The sequence below is a fragment of the Neoarius graeffei genome, chromosome 3, assembly GCF_027579695.1.
Source record: "Neoarius graeffei isolate fNeoGra1 chromosome 3, fNeoGra1.pri, whole genome shotgun sequence".
Classification (NCBI taxonomy): domain Eukaryota; kingdom Metazoa; phylum Chordata; class Actinopteri; order Siluriformes; family Ariidae; genus Neoarius; species Neoarius graeffei.
Window position 1 is genome coordinate 87,596,104 of NC_083571.1, and position 18,901 is coordinate 87,615,004.

The 18,901-nt window shown below is 42.0% G+C and overlaps 1 protein-coding gene across 3 annotated transcripts in view; it reads left to right on the forward strand.

Moving 5' to 3' along the window:
- Positions 1-18,901, forward strand: part of usp24 (ubiquitin specific peptidase 24) — a 278,284-nt gene that overhangs the window by 84,593 nt on the left and 174,790 nt on the right. The window lies entirely within an intron of this gene.

Sequence of the window (18,901 nt, forward strand, 5' to 3'; positions counted from 1 at the left end):
AGCGAGTCGCCAGAGGTCCGTAACCGGGGTCCGTACGTAGGATACGGACTCACTCGCCAGCCAATCAGAGCGCGGGATTTGATGGAAACCGCACTGCGAAAAAAATATCGTTTATTGGAATTCAGCAGCTCGGAGTTTGATCCGAGACAGACAAGTTGAGATGAAGCTCTACTGGGGGCCGACATGCCGCCGTCCCATACTGTTGAGTCAATGCGTAATTTATAAGGGACAAATGTAGACCATAATTCATGATAAGGGCTTAAACATGTATATTTATGCTGCTTTATTCCACAGATGTGAGCTGGAATTAAAATGGCCGTCTGTGTAGAAGGTTTTGGGTTATGGAGGGAGTGGGACAGAAACCCATGCTTAATGATCTTCCAGGACACTGATTATCAGAAACAGTGATTATCCCAGGAATACTGGGGGACCATTTACATTGAGAACATTATGCAGATGCGCTTATCCAAACCTCATTTATACAACTGAGCAGTCGTTGCTCAATGACTCAGCAGTGGCAGCTTGGCAGGGCTGAGGTTTGAACTCGCAGTCTTCCGAGCAGAAGTCTAACACCTCTGAGCAATCACTGCCCCCAACAGGTGAACAGGCTGGGAATACATCCTGGATGCACCCACGGTAGCATGTGCACATGCGGTCACACCTCAGAGCAATCTAGAATAGCTAGTCGACCTACCTGAGGTTGGAGGAGACCAAAGAACCAGGAAGAAACCCTCAGGAGTAACCGGAGCTCAGGATCGGGGACGCTGTAGAGTGTCAGTGAAGGCATTAACCATTAAAAATGCATATATTGAAGTGTAATTCAAGACATTATAAACAACAGTGGAATTACAGAACTTTTTGCCGTTTTATCTACAGGTTATGCTGTTGCGCTTGTTATGCCTCCACAGCTAACAACGTTATCTTTATAATAAGCGGCAAAGTGTGTTTGTCTTGCGCTAACGTCGTCATTTCTTGATGGATTTTTCACCAAATTTGGCAAGTAGGTCCTGGAATTTTGACCTGGAATTTTGCAGATATAAACAAAATTCAAGTACGGGCCCCAGGGAGGTCCTTGATGGGGCACAACATCCACCCGTCCCCTGCCTCAATGCCTTCCACGTTACATGTATCAACACCAAACTCTCAATAGATCTTCACTAAACTTGGCACGTAGGTAGAGGAGATGGCCACAATTTGGCAGAACTCAGAAATTCCATATTTGGGCCCCAGGGGGTCCCTGGTGGGCTCCTGGGTGGTGGATTTTTGTTTGTCATGGGTTAACATCACCATTTCTTGACTGATCTTCACCAAATTTGACATGAAAGTCTGGGGGCAACCTAGCCTGGGCCCGCCCATCCTAAGCGTGACGCAACACGAGGGCTTGTTGCGAGCTTAGTCTGGCCAGGCAAGCTATCTACAGCTCTTCCAAGCTCCCGAAAAATCGGGAGCCAATCAACTTTGAGCATCTCCAATGGCCCTGGGTAGAGGCGTGTTCAAGGCAGTGACGTAGTAGAACTGCGACCGGAAGCCATAGATTGTTTACAGAATCTATGTCGGAAGCGCTTCATTCACTAGAAACATTACGAACATGGAGCAAGTTCTCATTGAAAACGGAGCAAAGAGCAGCCCTGGAGGTATTTATTGAAAGGAAGGACGTTTTCGCCTTGCTCCCGACCGGCTTCGGTAAGAGTTTAATCTACCAGTTAGCCCCGTCGCGTCACATACGTCAGAGGAAAGAGTGATGTGATTGGTTTAAGCTTCGTCACAGCCTTTTCTGGCTTCAACCAGTAGCAAACTGAGGCATTTCAGGGAGGTGGGTCAACCACGCACTGTGGGAAACGGTTGGGCTTAATATCTTTGCCAGACCAAATGCTCGCAGAGCTTTGAAGTCGCGTTAGCCAGACTAGGGGCAACCCAGAATTTTGCAAAACCTGGGCAACGACGGTAACCTGCTAGTTCGGCAATAAATCGCAATACAAATTTATTTCGATCGAATCGATAGACCTGCACAGGTTTCTAGTTTGAGCTCAGCCTTTTACGTCGACGCCAGGATTCGAACCAGTGTTCTTTCCTGGACAGCACTCTCGACTGCTCAGCCACGGAGGAGAATTGCATGGATTAAAGTTTTCCGTCGTGTGACGGATTTCCGTCAACTGAACTCTCCCAAGGCCAAATGTGAGGTCGGTGCTGATCCGAGGAGAATTAAAATGCCGGGTGGTTGGGTAGAGATTGGGTTATAACACTGATGTGTTGCAACACCATCAACTATCAGCAGGGTTTATTTAACTGTTTTGTTTTTGAGCCATGCTTTGTGTCGTTCATTTCCTACGTTTGATCATGTTTAAACGTTCGCTGTCTACGGTGCGGCATTAAAAAAACATGCGCTGTCAAAATTGGCAAAATACATTCCCATGTGCTTGGCGTGCTTGTGTCTGACCATTTCTGTTTTGTATTAAATTAAATCTTGCCAAAATGACTCAGTTCAAACCTGGACATATAGAAATAGAGCATGTAAAAAAAAAACGGAAAAATAAACCCCGGAAAGCCCGCTCCTCTGCTTCAGCCAGACTTGAAGACCCGACGGTGCAATGCTTGCAGACTGTCAGAAGTAATTAGACCTAAATTTATAGCTAACAAATCAGCAGACGCCCCAACAATTATTATTTTCGTTAGGCCAATGTGTAAGGTATGTTAGAACCGTGCCTTATAGCCTACGTTATATCGCAATTTAAAGGACGTTTGAGGAGTTGGAGGCTGCGAGCGCAATGATGTTCCGACATGCGCTAAACTTTATTCCCTGAAAATCATACACCAGCGTTCAATGCCCCAAACAGTCAAAATGTCTAGAAGATTACGGTTAAATAATAATCATAGCCTACTAAGTTAAATTACGTCAAAACATCGGTTTCTGGCCTATGAAATGATGGAGGAAAATGAGAACGAACGCAAAGTAGATAGCAGCCAACTTCACGCGATCTTTTAGGTAACTTAACACTCGTGTTGGCCACAATATTTCTCTTAATAAAATCTTGAATACGACTTCAAAAACAATTCAACACAAAGTAAGGTCAAATTATAATTTTTATTTTAATTTAAGCGAAGATCCAAACTTTTTTCTATATTGACGTCGAGCACAGGCGGCACGGTGGTGTAGTGGTTAGCGCTGTCGCCTCACAGCAAGAAGGTCCTGGGTTCGAGCCTCGTGGCCGGCGAGGGCCTTTCTGTGTGGAGTTTGCATGTTCTCCCCGTGTCCGCGTGGGTTTCCTCCGGGTGCTCCGGTTTCCCCCACAGTCCAAAGACATGCAGGTTAGGTTAACTGGTGACTCTAAATTGACCGTAGGTGTGAATGTGAGTGTGAATGGTTGTCTGTGTCTATGTGTCAGCCCTGTGATGACCTGGCGACTTGTCCAGGGTGTACCCCGCCTTTCGCCCGTAGTCAGCTGGGATAGGCTCCAGCTTGCCTGCGACCCTGTAGAACAGGATAAAGCGGCTAGAGATAATGAGATGAGATGAGACGTCGAGCACAGAGGAGCATGCCATTCTGCTTTCTTTTTCGGCAGCATGGATGCGCTTTACATGAAAGAAGGCACTGATGTGTCTGCCATCGATAAAGGTGTAAAACAAGTGGAGGTGGGCTTGGCTGTACGAAATAGGTGAAAACGGAAAGCCATTTAGTTCATGGTGCAAAAAACTAAACATTCCAGGCGCTTGCATTTGTGTGGTTTGCCACAAAAAAAAATATACGGAAGCAATGGAAAGAGAGTGCAATAAATTGAATATATTAATCCATTAATTAATTGATAATAAAGTTATCAGTTCTAACACTACGTTCAGACTGCAACCTGAAACAACCCATATCCGATTTGTTGTGAAATCCGATTTTTTTGTTAGGCCGTTCACATTACCAATTATATGAGACTTGTATGCGATCTCCAATATGAACGGAAAACGACCCAAAAGTGTCCCGCATGCGCAAATTGACACGTAATAAGCACATCTACGTAATACGTAAACAAAAAAAAAGCACACTCTTTATGTTTAATGATTTCTTTTTTTGTTTGTTTGTTTGTTTGTTTAATTATCTGGTTAGTGTTAAAGTGTGAGGTCTCGTGTGTGTTTTTGTTTCTGAACTGAAATGAAAACGTGTAGCCTGGTAACGAGGGTTGACTCCTAAATGTCTCTCTAATTTCTATATAAGTGCACTACATGTTACTCGGAAGTAATGGATTTTTAAACTCTATATAGTGCACTCGAGCTTCAGTAGGCAGTCATTTGGGATACGGCCGCTGTATTACCAAACTCTTAATTCAGGCTTAATAATTTGCACATGTTTATTTCGTCATATTAATAATCTTTTTCTACATTTTTATAAATATTTATTTAGATTGTTTATAGCCAGCTGAATTCTGCAACTTCTCTCAGCGCTGGCTCAAGGTGCAGAAACACCAGTGCAGTTTGCGATGGAGAGGAGATGAGGCGAGACCTGGCGATGTGGTTTTTGTGGCGGCGGCGGAACTCACACAATAATCTGATTAATGTGGGCAGCAGACTAATGAGACCGAAGGTGTCAAATTACTGGAAATTTCCAGAACAATCTTATCTTGTAATGCAGGATGGTTTAAGTTATAAATCAGTTATAGAAACTGTTTTATTTAATCAGGCTAACAGATCAACATCCAGGTCCCTACCAAATCCACCATTAGCTTGATCAATTCTATAAAAGTCTATTTAAATTCTGAAAACTGTACAACTGTTGTTGTTTTCCACCAAAGAGGCGGGATTAGCCAACGCAGAATAGTGGCGTTTGTCTCTTGTTGATGACGTGTAGGTCGCATGAATGCGACCTGTCCGGTCAGACTGCAGTCGCATGTGAAAATATCGGATATGCATCGGATTTAGGACCACATATCCAAGCGGCCTGGGTCGCATGTGAAAAAAATCGGATCGGTGTCGTTCAGATTGTCAATAACAAATCGGATACAGGTCGCATATGGGCAAAAAAATCAGATATGGGTCGTTTCAGGGTGCAGTCTGAACGTAGTCCAAGTTAACCATTCTCAGAATTTCATCGAAATCCACCCATAACCCCCACCCCCTGTAGAATTTCATCGAAATCCACCCATAACCCCAGTAAATTTTCAGTCAGATAATTTTTTTTTTTTTGCTTTAATCCATGGAATTGAGGTTATGTAACATGGCACTTACGTAGTCAGTCAGTACGTGGTGGTGCCACACCACGACTGTGGAATTGCTGCCTGAGGCTGGCACACCAATTACATTCTTAAACATGCTCGAACTCTGTGAATCATACACTTACAGACAGGTGCCTCTATAGGCTTCAGCCAAAGGCTGAGCCAGAAATGAATCGCGATTATTATCCCAAAAGCTTTGTTTAGATGGCAGACTATGCGATAACATACAATAGTGGGAATACATGTGACTTTAGAGGAGGCAGAAGTAGCACAGCTCTTTTTTTTTTTTTTTTTTGCAACATGCACATACACGGTGGTGTAGTGGTTAGCACAGTCACCTCACAGCAAGAAGGTTGTGGGTTTGAACCCAGCGGCCGGCGAGGGCCTTTCTGTGTGGAGTTTGCATGTTCTCCCCGTGTCTGTGTGGGTTTCCTCCGGGTGCTCCGGTTTCCCCCACAGTCCAAAGACATGCATTTAGGTTGACGTGGGGCGGCCTTGGGCTGAGGTGCCCTTGAGCAAGGTACTGAACCCCTGACTGCTCCCTGGGTGCTGTGTGTGGCTGCCCACTGCTCTGGGTGTGTGTGTGTGTGTGTGTGTGCGCGTGTGTTCACTGCTTCAGATGGGTTAAATGCAGAGGATGAATTTCACTGTGCTTGAAGTGTGCATGTGACCAATAAAGGTTTCTTCTACACACACACACACACACACACACACACACACACAAACAGATTGAAATTGGGGGGAAAAAAAACTGTGTGATTTGATTGTACAAATTAACAAGAAATTGGAGCTCTTTTTACAAGCTGCTGAAAGCTACAGAAAAGGGAAGAAAATCGAGTTTGTACAAATGTTCATAAAAGTTTAAGGCCCATTTCTTATGCTTTTGCTTTAAATAAAAGGAATATGTTAGTTAATACCGGTAGGCTGTTATATTTTACCCCAACCTTGACAGATATGGGTAAATTATTGTTGGTGAATAAGAAAATGGGGGGAAAAAGTTTATTTTATTTAGTTAAAGGAATATTTAAGTTGATGATGAATAGGAAAATATACATGTTGGCTTTTTTTGTGTAATAAGATTTTCTTCATTTAATTAAACGGAATTGTGAGTCGAATCATGAATTGGGTGAATCCTTACATGTCTAGAAGGCATTAAAAGTCCTTTTTTTTGTGCTTTCCGTCTGTCTGTCCGAGATTCCCCTTGCGTGACATCTCAGGAAGGATGCATATGGACTTGTCACTGTAACCAGATGAACTGATGAGGTTTGGGAATTGCTCAAAACATGGTCAAGGTCATTGTAATATATAATTTTTTTTTTTTTCCCTTCAGCAGCGTCCTTCCTGTTTGAAGTGTGTATTTGATGTATGCAAATGACTAACCAGAAGGACGAGACTAACTGGTGTTGGAGACGTTCCTGTCATTGCCCTGAGCTTTGAGCTCTTCAGCGCGTCACCGCACCTGAAGGAGACTCCTCACTGATCCTGCACCTAGTTTGTATTTTGTGGGTGTGTTGAAACAAACCTACGTACAACAGAGTAAAGTTCGCGAGGTGCCTGGATTAGGGATGGCGAAAACTAAAAAAAAAATCTTGACCGACCACCGAGCCTCATTAGCCGGTTAAAGTCGGTTAACCTATGAGTTTACACAGGGATGCAAACGGCGCGCCTTTTGGCGGATGCCACCTTTTTCACGGCTGAATCGTGCCGATCCGATTTTTTTTTTTAAGGGGGGGCGTTGGAGTGTCTGAATAATTTCATCAGAGTAAATTCTGTATTAAAATTACTAAATAAGCAAATGCCGTTACAGTCCATGAAACATAGGAAGTATGAGAAGAAAACAGTAAATCAGAAAGCTGCGCACGTTTTCGCGGAAGCTGCGTTGTCTGTGTTGAAGCAGCATTTGTTCCTTTTCTCTTCCCGTTTTTTTATTTTTATTTTTTTTTGTAGTCAGAGGTAACCACAGCAAAAGCTCATTCTTTCTTGCTTGCTTTTCATGATCATAAGTCCGAATGTTTTTAGTTAACGTTGCTTTACAGACGTGCAGTCAGCTACTGAATTTTTCTCGTAGCCTTTTTGCGCTTTTTCCCCGACTTGATAATAGGGATCTACCGATATGTTTTTTTTCAGGGCTGACACCAATACCGATTATTATGGAATTGGGATGCCGATAACCGATATGTGCAACCGATAAATGTAAACATTATAATTCACATGAAATTAAACATAGCACACACTGACACAGACCTTCATATCCATGAAGTGTATGTTTAATTGTAAAATTGAACATGAAATTTTGTGCAGGGAGATGCCAGCAGCATTTGTACAATAAAGTCAAACATTAGTTAGAATAAAATGAGAAATAAAATAGTAATAAAATATTCACCAATAAAAAAATAAATCACTCCCTGCTATATTACAGCTCACCATTTTCAGTGGAAAATAAATGAAAATACACTCTGGATTCTTTTACACTAAGAACTAAGTAAGACTTACCAACTTCAAGTAGTTTTTAAATAACAAATCAAGTGTAGGGAGCTGCCTGCAGCATTTTTTAAAAAGTAAAATCAAACATAAAGTAGGCCATCACTCCCTATTATGTAACAACTTAACAAGTAACCATCTACATTCTTATGCTTTTAATGCCCAAGCCTAATATTCCCAATTTAGGAGGATTATATTGTAGTGAGGGCGGCACGGTGGTGTAGTGGTTAGCGCTGTCGCCTCACAGCAAGAAGGTCCTGGGTTCGAGCCCCGTGGCCGGCAAGGGCCTTTCTGTGCGGAGTTTGCATGTTCTCCCCGTGTCCGCGTGGGTTTCCTCCGGGTGCTCCGGTTTCCCCCACAGTCCAAAGACATGCAGGTTAGGTTAACTGGTGACTCTAAATTGACCGTAGGTGTGAATGGTTGTCTGTGTGTCAGCCCTGTGATGACCTGGCGACTTGTCCAGGGTGTACCCTGCCTTTCGCCCGTAGTCAGCTGGGATAGGCTCCAGCTTGCCTGCGACCCTGTAGAAGGATAAAGCGGCTAGAGATAATGAGATGAGATGAGATATTGTAGTGAAGGAAGCATTACATGTGGTTTCAGCGAGACTAGTTGGTTGTAGGCTAATTCAAGTGCTTCCTTCCGTAAGCTAAGTTTGCCCGGCTACACAGATGCAAATGGACAATTTTAACGAGTAGTAGATGAAGAATGTAAACATATAATGTTGTGCTTTTGCAACTTGTGTGTTTGTGACTTATTGCGGCAAAAGCAGCGTGTCCTTACCTTGAAGTGGGATCTGCTTCTGCCCGAGTGCCCATACGGCTGCCTTGAAACAGTTCACAGCGTGTCGATTGGCTATATCTCTTGTGCCAAACAAATCAGATGTTGTGGTGGGCGGGACCGTGTTCTTGAACTCGGAGAGGCGAGTGCAGGAAAGGACGTGCAGTGACAGTCGTGTTAGGAACAAAATGGCTGCAAAAAGGCATGTTATCGGCATATCGGTGGAAATTATGGCCGATACCAATAACCCTAAAAATGCAGAATATCGGCCCGATATATCGGCCAGGCCGATTATCGGTCGACCCCTACTTGATAAATACTGTTTTTGTTAAACTTGTTTGCCAGGGTCGGGTTTTGTTTTTGTTTCATCCCCCCCCCTCCCCGGAAAAGCCTCGACGATATCTGAGAAGCCTAATAGATTATGATTGACAGACGGTATTTACCTGAGGTTATGTAAGGACCTGCACATTTCTGAAGAATGTGCGAATTAATTTTGATTTTCTTTATTTCAGGTTTCCTGCAATTATTTTGGCTTTGCCAGTGTCGTTGGATTTTGGGTAACAAATCAAACGGCTTCTTTGTCTCCCCGAATTCTACACCGGATTTCTCATCACACTGGACACGTGTAGCATGCGATCAGTGACTTCTCACAAGAATAACACAAAATGCAGCATCACACCAAAAAATGAGCATCACGATCACGAAGCATGTATAAATATCCATCTGTTTCATGTATTTCAGGGTGGAATTTTCCTCAGACTTTTTTTTTTTTTTTCTTTCCAGGTGTGTTTGTATGTTTTGGTCTCACAAGAAAACATTTCACATGCATATAATTTTCTTACATGGAAGTAACGAGTATTTCAGACTAGTATTTCTGTTTTAATTTTGCAGTGAGTGCAACTGCTACATTGGAATAAGCTCAGCACGAACAGACCGAGGGTGCTGAACTGTGAAAAACAACATTTAAAGAGTTAATATTATCTCTCCAAAAAAGCGCCCACTGACGTTTGTTATTTGCGAAAATTCAGCACAGTCCTCCGAGCAGCTCAGAGCTTCGTCAGCCTCACGCACAAATCTTCATAAATACTCATCTAAATGATTAGAACATTCTGTGCACACGCTCACTGTTTATTTTCTCTTCTTGTTCCAAATATCCAGAACACATGGCATTTCTGTGGATGGCATTTGGCTCAGTTTGTGCCTCGTGGCTCATTTGGACAGCTCACACCTACCAAAAAAAAAACACTGCCTGCAACTCATATTAGCCAGCATGTTATATTCACATCCTGCAGTCGTGTTGATTTTGAAGATCAAATCAGAGTTCGACATTAATGGTAGTCCGACTGACCGGGACAACCAAATGTTTGGTCCAGACAAGTCAAATCCACATCTGCCTGTCTGACGGGATGAGTGGATTATTTTGTTGAAAATCAGCATTTTTGTAGTAAGCTTTCAAGAGTTACATCATTAAAGTTCCAACAGAACTAGTTCATTCCCCTCAGTGATCCGGCTGGCTTGATGTTTACGAAATCCTGGGGAAGCAGAGTACAGCAGGTGTGTGTGTGTGTGTGTGTGTGTGTGTGTGTGTGTGTGTGTGTGTGTGTGTGTGTGTGTGTAAAAATCACCACGTCGTAATATCTAATTATAGATTATTAGACTTTGAATTCCTTGAAATCGGAGAAACTGCAATCAAATACCTCAATGAAATAAATATCTGCAGTGAATCTTCATTTCATTCAGACATTCGTTGTATTTTTTTTTTTTTTTTCGCGGTCCGGTTTACATCAAATCCTGTGCTCTGATTGGTTGGCGAGCAGGTCCATATCCTACGGTACGGACCCCAGTTACAAACCTCTGACAACTCACTTGTTCACAACAACAAACAACATGGGAGCAATTTTTGTCAACATTTATTTTTGCATTTCTCAGGAAAATAGCATTAATTTTACAGCATGGATAGCGATAACGACAGTGTTCACAGCGAAAGCGAGTTTTACTACCCTGAGGAAGAAGAAATAAAAGAAACATTTCAGGAGAAAGCTAAAAACCTGTAACTGTTGCTAACGCCGAGCAAAAACATGGCTGAATCCTGAATGACTCCTATTTGTATAAATAGGGGACTACATAGGCAGCAAAATGTAGTTTTTTCCTGCCATGGAAGTGCACTTGTATACCGAGGAGGAAGCAATTTGCATTACAGCCGTGAATGAGGATTCAAAATGGCGGCTCACCTTGCCTCCGTTTCCCTTTCGGGCGCTCTCGTTTTCTGTTAGAATTTGGTAAAGAAAAAAAATAAATATATTATTTACCAGCTTAGGATCGGTCCGTATGGTGAAACACCGTGACCTCGGCCTTGAATACTGACCTCGGCCCAGAGGGCCTCGCTCAGTACTTTCAAGACCTCGGTCACGGTATTTCACCATACGGACCTCCCAGCTGGTAAATAACACATGTATGGTTCACATCAACACATTTATCCTAAAATATTTTGTGGGTATTTTATGACCATATTGAACTCACTTACAGTTTGTTTTTCATAAATTTAATTTATACTTCACGTTTTACTGGATTAATCAAGATTTAGCTTTATTTCCTCCAGAAATTTTGAATTTGATTGAGTCTAACTCTTAAAACTGCAGATCAGGTCATGCGTTAGAACAACACACACACACCATAATGGGGCACTGGATCATTTCTGTTTATTGTTAGAGTTAAAGTTTGAGCTTTATTGAAAAATTAAAAATCATGAAAGCATAATGATCATCATAACTATATCTGCTTTTTATCCCCCGCTGGCCGAAAGGCCCGAAGGAGGATTATGTCATGGCGATTTCCGTCTGTCCGTCCCAGGAAGGGTGCTCACCTTCTGAAATCAACTCCTCTCTCAATTTTTGGAGGAATTTCACGAAACTTGGCAGGATTCTTTGTTATATGTTGGTAATACACATACTGCAATTTCGTTCAATTCGGTCACATTTTCCCAGAGTTCCAGCCCTTGATTTAACAAAATTGTAATTTGACAATTTCATGAGAGTGTGTTTTCCTTCTGAAATCAACTCCTCTCACAATTTTTGGAGGAATTTCACCAAACTTGGCAAAAGGCATCGTTATACAGTATGTTGGTCGTACGCCTGTTGTAATTTTGTTCAATTCGGTTACATTTTACCAGAGTTACAGCCCTTGATTAACAAGCTTGTACTTTGAGAATTTCATGAAGGTGTGCTCGCCTTCTGACATCAACTCCTCTCACAATTTTTGGACGAATTTCTCGAAGCTTGGCAAAATGCCGTGTTATATGACGGTAATACGCATATCGCGATTTAATTTCGTTTGTGAAAATTTTCCCAGAGTTTTGACCCTTGATTAAATAACTTGTTTGACAATTTCATGAGGGTGTACGTGCTTCTGAAATCAATTGCTCTCACAATGTGTGGAGGAATTTCACCAAACTTGGCAAAAGGCTTTGTTATATGACAGTTATATACGCATATTGAAATTTCGTTTAATTTGGGCAAATTTTACCAGAGTTATGTCATTGATTATTAACAAACTTGTACTTTTGCAAGTTCATCAAGGTGTGCTTGCTTTCTGAAACCAACTTCCCTCAGAATTATTATTATCCCCCGCTGGCTGAAAGGGGATCATGTCGTAGCGATGTCTGTCTCTCTGTCCGTCCGTCCGTCCCAGGAAGGGTACTCGCCATAGACATAGACGCCGCATTCTGCGTAGAATCATACGTCATCCTCGCCGCCATATTGGATGTGGCAAAGTGGAGATTCTTCAACCGTCTCTGGTATAGCGTCTAGACAGTAGCCGAGAATAAAGATGCCTCATTCATGTGCTGCGTTTAACTGTACCAACAGGTTTACCGTCCAAACGAGATCACATGGGATTACCTTTCACAGGTGAGACTGGAAAAATACTTTTCATTACTGTTCCGTCAGTCTTCAGTTTCCCAGCTCATCTCCATTGGGGAGGTGTATAGTTATAAGCAGTGAGAATTAGATCATACAGTGCGACACTATGGTGAACGTTTTTGAACGTATGATGAATGTTTTTAACCTTTCTGAATGTGAAGGAATCAGTGATGTATTTTGTTTTGGTATGACGTTAGAACCTGGCCGAACTCAGTTTGGCAGTCATTCAGCTCACTTTATTCAACGAGAGTAGGGCTGTGTGGTGACTCAATAAATAAATAAACAGTAAATTATTTTCATTCACTGTTTCCAGTTTTTCCACTATTTCCATCATTTATCATATTCAGTCTTGTAGGTTGGTTATTGTGGCCTCAGGTTTTGGTAGCTTGTTACGGTATGCTGACTGATTAGCTTACCTGAGCTATCTATCGCGTATCTGTCGTTAGTTTGCAGTGTACAGGGTATTTCGCACACTATTTATAACCATCACATTAAAAGTTATACGTGTTGTTTTGATGCCTGTTTGTTTCCCAAATATATACGTGTGTGTCTTAATGGGTGGCAGATTCTACCATAACAGAGGCCAGTTAAGTCCCATCTCCTTAAATTGCTGAATTGATTATTTTGATCATTCTATTAAGTTTTTCTAGTAGCATTTGGGGTCTTGGACACTCACAGTAAATTTTAGGACAGTAGTCCTGGTAACTAATTAATAAAAGCCTGACATGACAGACATGCTAAATGACAATAGAAACACATCGGTTTCTGTCATCAAAATCTGACAGACAAACTAACGTCTACCATCATATTCCGATAGACACTCTAGATGACAATAGCAACAAAACTGTTTCTTACGTTATTAATCTGACAAATTTAGTAATAATTAGGGGTGGGACGCGATTAAAAATTTTAATCTAATTAATTAGAGCCTTTGAAATTAATTAATCGAAATTAATCGCCTGCATGGGGCCAACTAAAACGTTCTCATCCGCTTCTTGTACTTCTTCCATCTCTCCTTCCAAAAACCAGCGTCCTTTGAAAACCGGCGTTGTTCTTCTCCTGTTCTTTTTCTGTTTCCGTCCGGCTGTATTCCGTCACGCATTAGTGCTGCCCCCACAGGTAAAATCCCAAACGACGACTTCTGAAGGCCAATTTATGCTGACAACCCAGTCCTCGCAGATAGCGTCGCAGACAGTGTCTGCGTAGCGCCCCCACCTTCGCAGACGCTCTGTGCGCACCTCCCAAAAATTGTGACCACCGCAGAAGCCTCGCAGACAGCGTCGCAGACAAGAGGGCTCTGATTGGTCCACTCTACATCCACTGTACACGCACTTCCGCTTCCCTACTTTCCCGGTTTGTTTTGTTTTCACGACCGGCATTTTTAAAAACACGAGCGAAGATGGAGCAGCACGAAGTTGATTGAGGAAGTACGGACATCTATACGACTCCAGTTCTAGTCATTATAAGTAACCGGAGGATAAACACTCCACTAACCACACCCACCAACTACTCCTAGCGACTTCGCACTCCCTTGCGTTGTGGCGGTGAATAACATCGCGCACGCCTATTACTCCCCGCTCAACGATAAATTACAACTGTCTGCGAAAAGCTATCTGTGAAAGCCTTGTCGCAAGAGCATGCAGAGGCCTTGAGTTTCCAGAAGGCTGTGTACACCATCAGACGTAATGCCACTCTCCACTGCTCTAATGCAGAAGGACGCGTCTGTTATAGTGTGCGATTAAAATGCATTGTTTTTTTTAACGCGTTGATATGTGTGATTAATTAATCGAAATTAACACGCTAATGTCCCAGCCATAGTAATAATATTAAATACCTCATCACTAGAACCAAATAATAAAATAAAATATTGAAATAAAAAAGATTAAAATTTACTTTCAAAATTGAAATATCAACAATAATTGTCAGAACAGTGACGATAGACACGACTGTGTCACGTTTGCGGGGAAATAACACATTGAAATGGCCTGTCGGCTGAAAGGGTCGCAAGCGGCTCCGATTTCTCTCAACTTACGATAGTTTTCCTCCAGAAAAATTTAAATATGAATGCACAAATATATTCTCAATGTTCCTATCGTCAAAAATTTCTATCGTCAGGATAGCTGACTGAAAATCTTACCTTGATTTATTTGATGAAATCTAGCTGTCAGAACTCCAAGTCTTGCCCGGAAGTAAATGTCTGCCGTCACAAAAATCACGCGCAGGAGAATTTCCTCTTTGCGTCAGTCAACATGTGCGTGGTGAGGGCTTGAATTTTGCTACCGTCAGGTGCATTTGACTGACAGACTGACGATAGCATTTTTTAAAAATAACTGTGGGCTTCTCTCGTGAACAAAATAGATTTTTCGCTCTTAATCTATTTCAACTCTATCTGTTGACACCCAAAAATGATAAAGCCTGCTTCCACACGATAACTACCAAAGATCCATAATGGCTGAGTCTATCAGGTCATCTGACAGAAATTCACTGACGATAGCAACAGGGATAATGAAAGTGATTTTTCAAATGGGAGTTATGTCTGTCAGATATGTGAAAGAAATAGAACTTTTATTCTTTAAAAATCTTTTATTGATATACTCAGTGTATTTTTAAATGACGTGCTGTTTTCGAAGACCAAATACCATATTTTCAATCTTGAAAATATTACCTCACTGAAAAAAGGACAAGAAAAATTTCTTATTTTGTGGGCAAGTGGTTAATGGATCCAGTTACGGTCGAATCTGCCGGGTGAATAAAAGGCATCGAGTTAAATATTATTGTGGAAAGGGGCTTTATGAAGTTCAGTCCATTTACTTGCATTGGTTTACAGGGAAGATTTGCCACATCAAATATGGCGGACACTCTGACGTATCCCAGCAACGGGCCACCAGCTCAATGCGGCATCTGTTTATATGTCTATGGTATTCGCCTTCTGAAATCAACTCCTCTCACAATTTTTGAGGAATTTCACGAAACTTGGCAACAGGATTCTTTGTTATTTGTCAGTAATGCGCATATTGCAAGTTCGTTCAATTCAGTTGCATTTTACCAGAGTTATGGCACAGTTGCCAGCGGGGGATATTGTGCTCTCGGAGCACTCTTGTTGATAAACTTTAAGAGCAATTCCAGCGTTATGGACGTGACACTTGAACTCAAAATGGCAACAAATGACCCAGTGCATGTTTTATTGTCTCCCAGTATTTAAACAGGTGTTGCATATTTTAAGGCTGTACCATACTGGAGAAGTGATGGAACAAGAACAATTCCCATAGTACATCTAGGGCATGCCAGAAAATGCCAATAAAAGATGCGTTATGGATGTGACAGAAAAAGTATCACTTTTCTTGGGTGACTGTACATTTTTATCAAACTCTGTGAAATTGTAAACCTAATGTCGAAATGGAGATATCCGTTTGATAGAGGGGTCCAAGGTGAATATTAAAAAATCTTTGTTTAAAATATTTTGTATTTCATGCAGAGTTTCAGAAGGAAAAGTCAGCGTTATGGATGTGACGAAATTCCGTTATGGATGTGACGCGTCTGAAATAGACATGGCATATGTTTAGAAAATCAGCAATTTAACCACCATAACCCTTTGAAAAACTCTAAATATCAGCTAAAACTATCAAAGTTCTTAAATAATATTTAGGATTGTTTTGCGGATTTTAGCATACATTTCTGTGGCTTGTGGCAATAATATAGAATTGTACATGATCAAAGTTGATTTTAGCTTGGGTTTTACATTATAAGAAAGAAAGACTGACAGTGACATATTAGGTTGGTTACAAATTGGTTCAACTTATTCACATCTGTAAAATACAGGCCTAGGTGATATCTCTGGGAGTGGTTTTGATGTATTACATGTTGCTTTATTTTTGCATGGTGAGGTTGACATTTACATGGAATTGCCCTTAACCAGTTTTCTTTCATTGAACTTGTAATTACATAGTAATAACAAGGTTATGGTCAGGGCAAGGGGAAAATCCTGCTGCTTGTCTGAGTGGATTAAAAAGTGAATGCCGAGTCCTGCAAATTGCTTTCATGCTAGCCTAGTAAACTAGACCCACCCGCCTAGCGGCCAAAAATATTTTTGCCTAGCGAGTGGGTCTAGCCTCGCACCATATAAACAAAAACACCTCGGGCATCAAATCGTGCCCGCCAATCACAACACAAGGTTTTTGTTTGAATTCTTTGGGCGGGCTTTTGCAGGAGTGACGACAAGGCTGCGCGACGCTGGAGAAAGCGCAACAGGAAAGATGGCTACGGCTAGAGAGCAGCGCGCGTTTGACTCGCTTTGGAATCAGTTTTAGAAGAATTAGACTTGGAGTTTTCGTTGAAACATGAGCAGGAAGAGGCTCTCCGCTCATTCCTTTTCAAGAAGGACGTTTTCGCTGTTTTGCCGACCGGCTATGGCAAAAGTCTGATCTACCAGCTGGCTCTGCTCGTAGCCAAAAGGATGGGGCTAGTTTGTGCAGTACGAAGAATTAATAAACAGCTTTGAAACATTACTTTTTGATTGTTTCTTATTTTCCCGTTATTTTAAATGTAAGGGAAATTATTTCACCAAACACCACTAAATAAGAACTCTCAAAAACAGTTTAAGCAAACCCTTGAAAAAAAATGAGTGTATGTGGTACAGACTCCAAACTTGTGGTCATTATCTCCAAACTTCTTAATATCTAGAACCTGTTTATTAATTAATACGCATTTTGAAAAATTCTTTATTTCAAGGCCTCCCCCACTGCTTTCTGTCGCTCTGACTACGTCACAGTCACTGTTGCGCTGATTGGTCAGAGCGTTGGCCTATACGCACAGAGACAGTTTGAAAGACAGCAGTTTGTTCCTCCTACCCGCTTCGGAAATGTCTACGGATCGAGGCCAGACTAAATATTCACATTTAGTCGGGCTTGCCAGGCTACTTTCATGCTGCAGTCGAACCACATTAGAGTTCACATGGTCGTGCTTTGAGCCCACATCACTCAGACCGTAAAACGCACCAGGATTCGATTCAAACGGGTTAAACGCCATATTTGTGAAGGCACCCTTGGAAGGAAGCGGTGTTGTTTTTTTCCAAGAGTAGCAGTGCCATGGAGTCAGCAAGTTTGAGCGTGGAGCAACAGCTGTGTGCACGCAAGCCGCGTTCCTGCACAGAGCGCCACACAAATACAGCCATGTCACTCCGACACATACGGCATGTTCCCTGTACGAAAGGATATCTGCGGTACGGGGTTACACAAGCAAACACTGCCTGTTTTTCCACGAGTAGTTAAGGGCTGTTAAGGGTCAGTCCATGAAATGATGTTACTTTTCATTGGTCCGGGTTTACATCTCATCATACATTTCATCTTTAATTTCCATGATTTAAAGAAATATTTAGCAGATTATCCATAAATATTGTTTGAAGAAATAAAATAAATAAAAAAAATGAAGTTTTCTTTTGAAATAAAGAAACGTGAAACATTTTCTTCCCCTGTGACTGGACACGGATAACGCGTTTTTTGTGACATGGAATATTTGCTGACTTTCAGCTTAAATAAACCTTCATTACTTTCTGAGAATTTCAATAAAATTAGTTTCATGGTACTTGCAATTTAGTTTTACACTCGCATAATAAAGTTAAGAAGGTTCTATAAACTATTTAGCTTCGAATTCATCCACTAAAAATAGGTTGTGAACGCAACATTGTGATGTCCTACCGTGTTACGTTAGAAACCAGGCTTGTAAAAAATGATAAAACGAGTTGAAATCATGATTGATGTTTTTAATATAAAGAAGAATATACTATAAAACGATGTAGGTAGAAAGAAATTTAAACAAACGGCAATAAAAGAAATTATCGATGTTTTTTCTCACATCCTAACTTGGCGTCCACTCACTTCCTGGTTCGTTCACAACCTGCGAGACCTATGGCCCTTTTCCACTACCCTTTTTCAGCTCACTTCAGCTCACTTCAGCCCGACACGGCTCACGTTTCGACTACCAAAAACCAGCACGACTCGGCTCGTTTCAGCCCTGCTTAGCCCCTAAAACTCGCACCGTTTTGGAGTGGGGCTGAAGCGAGCCAAACCGAGCTGAGTGGGGTTGGGGGCGTGAGCAGACACTCCCCTGTGCACTGATTGGTGAGGAGGAGTGTCCTCACATGCCCACACACGCCCCGCGAGCACGCTGGGATCTGTAAACACCGCAAACCCGGAAGAAGAATAATTACGAATTACAAAAATTTCTGAAGCCTTATGCGCCTCGCCTCATCTATACGCTCTTGCCAGTATCTGTCCGCGTTGTCGGTGACAACAAGCCACAGAACCAAGACCAGCAACACTAACGACTCCATGTCCTCCATGTTTATTGTTTACTATCCGGGTTGTGAGACTACCGCTTAAAAGATCACTGATGTCACTGTTTGCGCTGCTTAACGACATCACCTGACGTCCACCCACTTTCGCTAACTCCACCCAATGTGTCCACCCACTTCCAGCCAGCACGGTTCAGCGCGGTTGTAGTCGAAATGCAACTCCAACAGCCCCACTCAGCTCGACT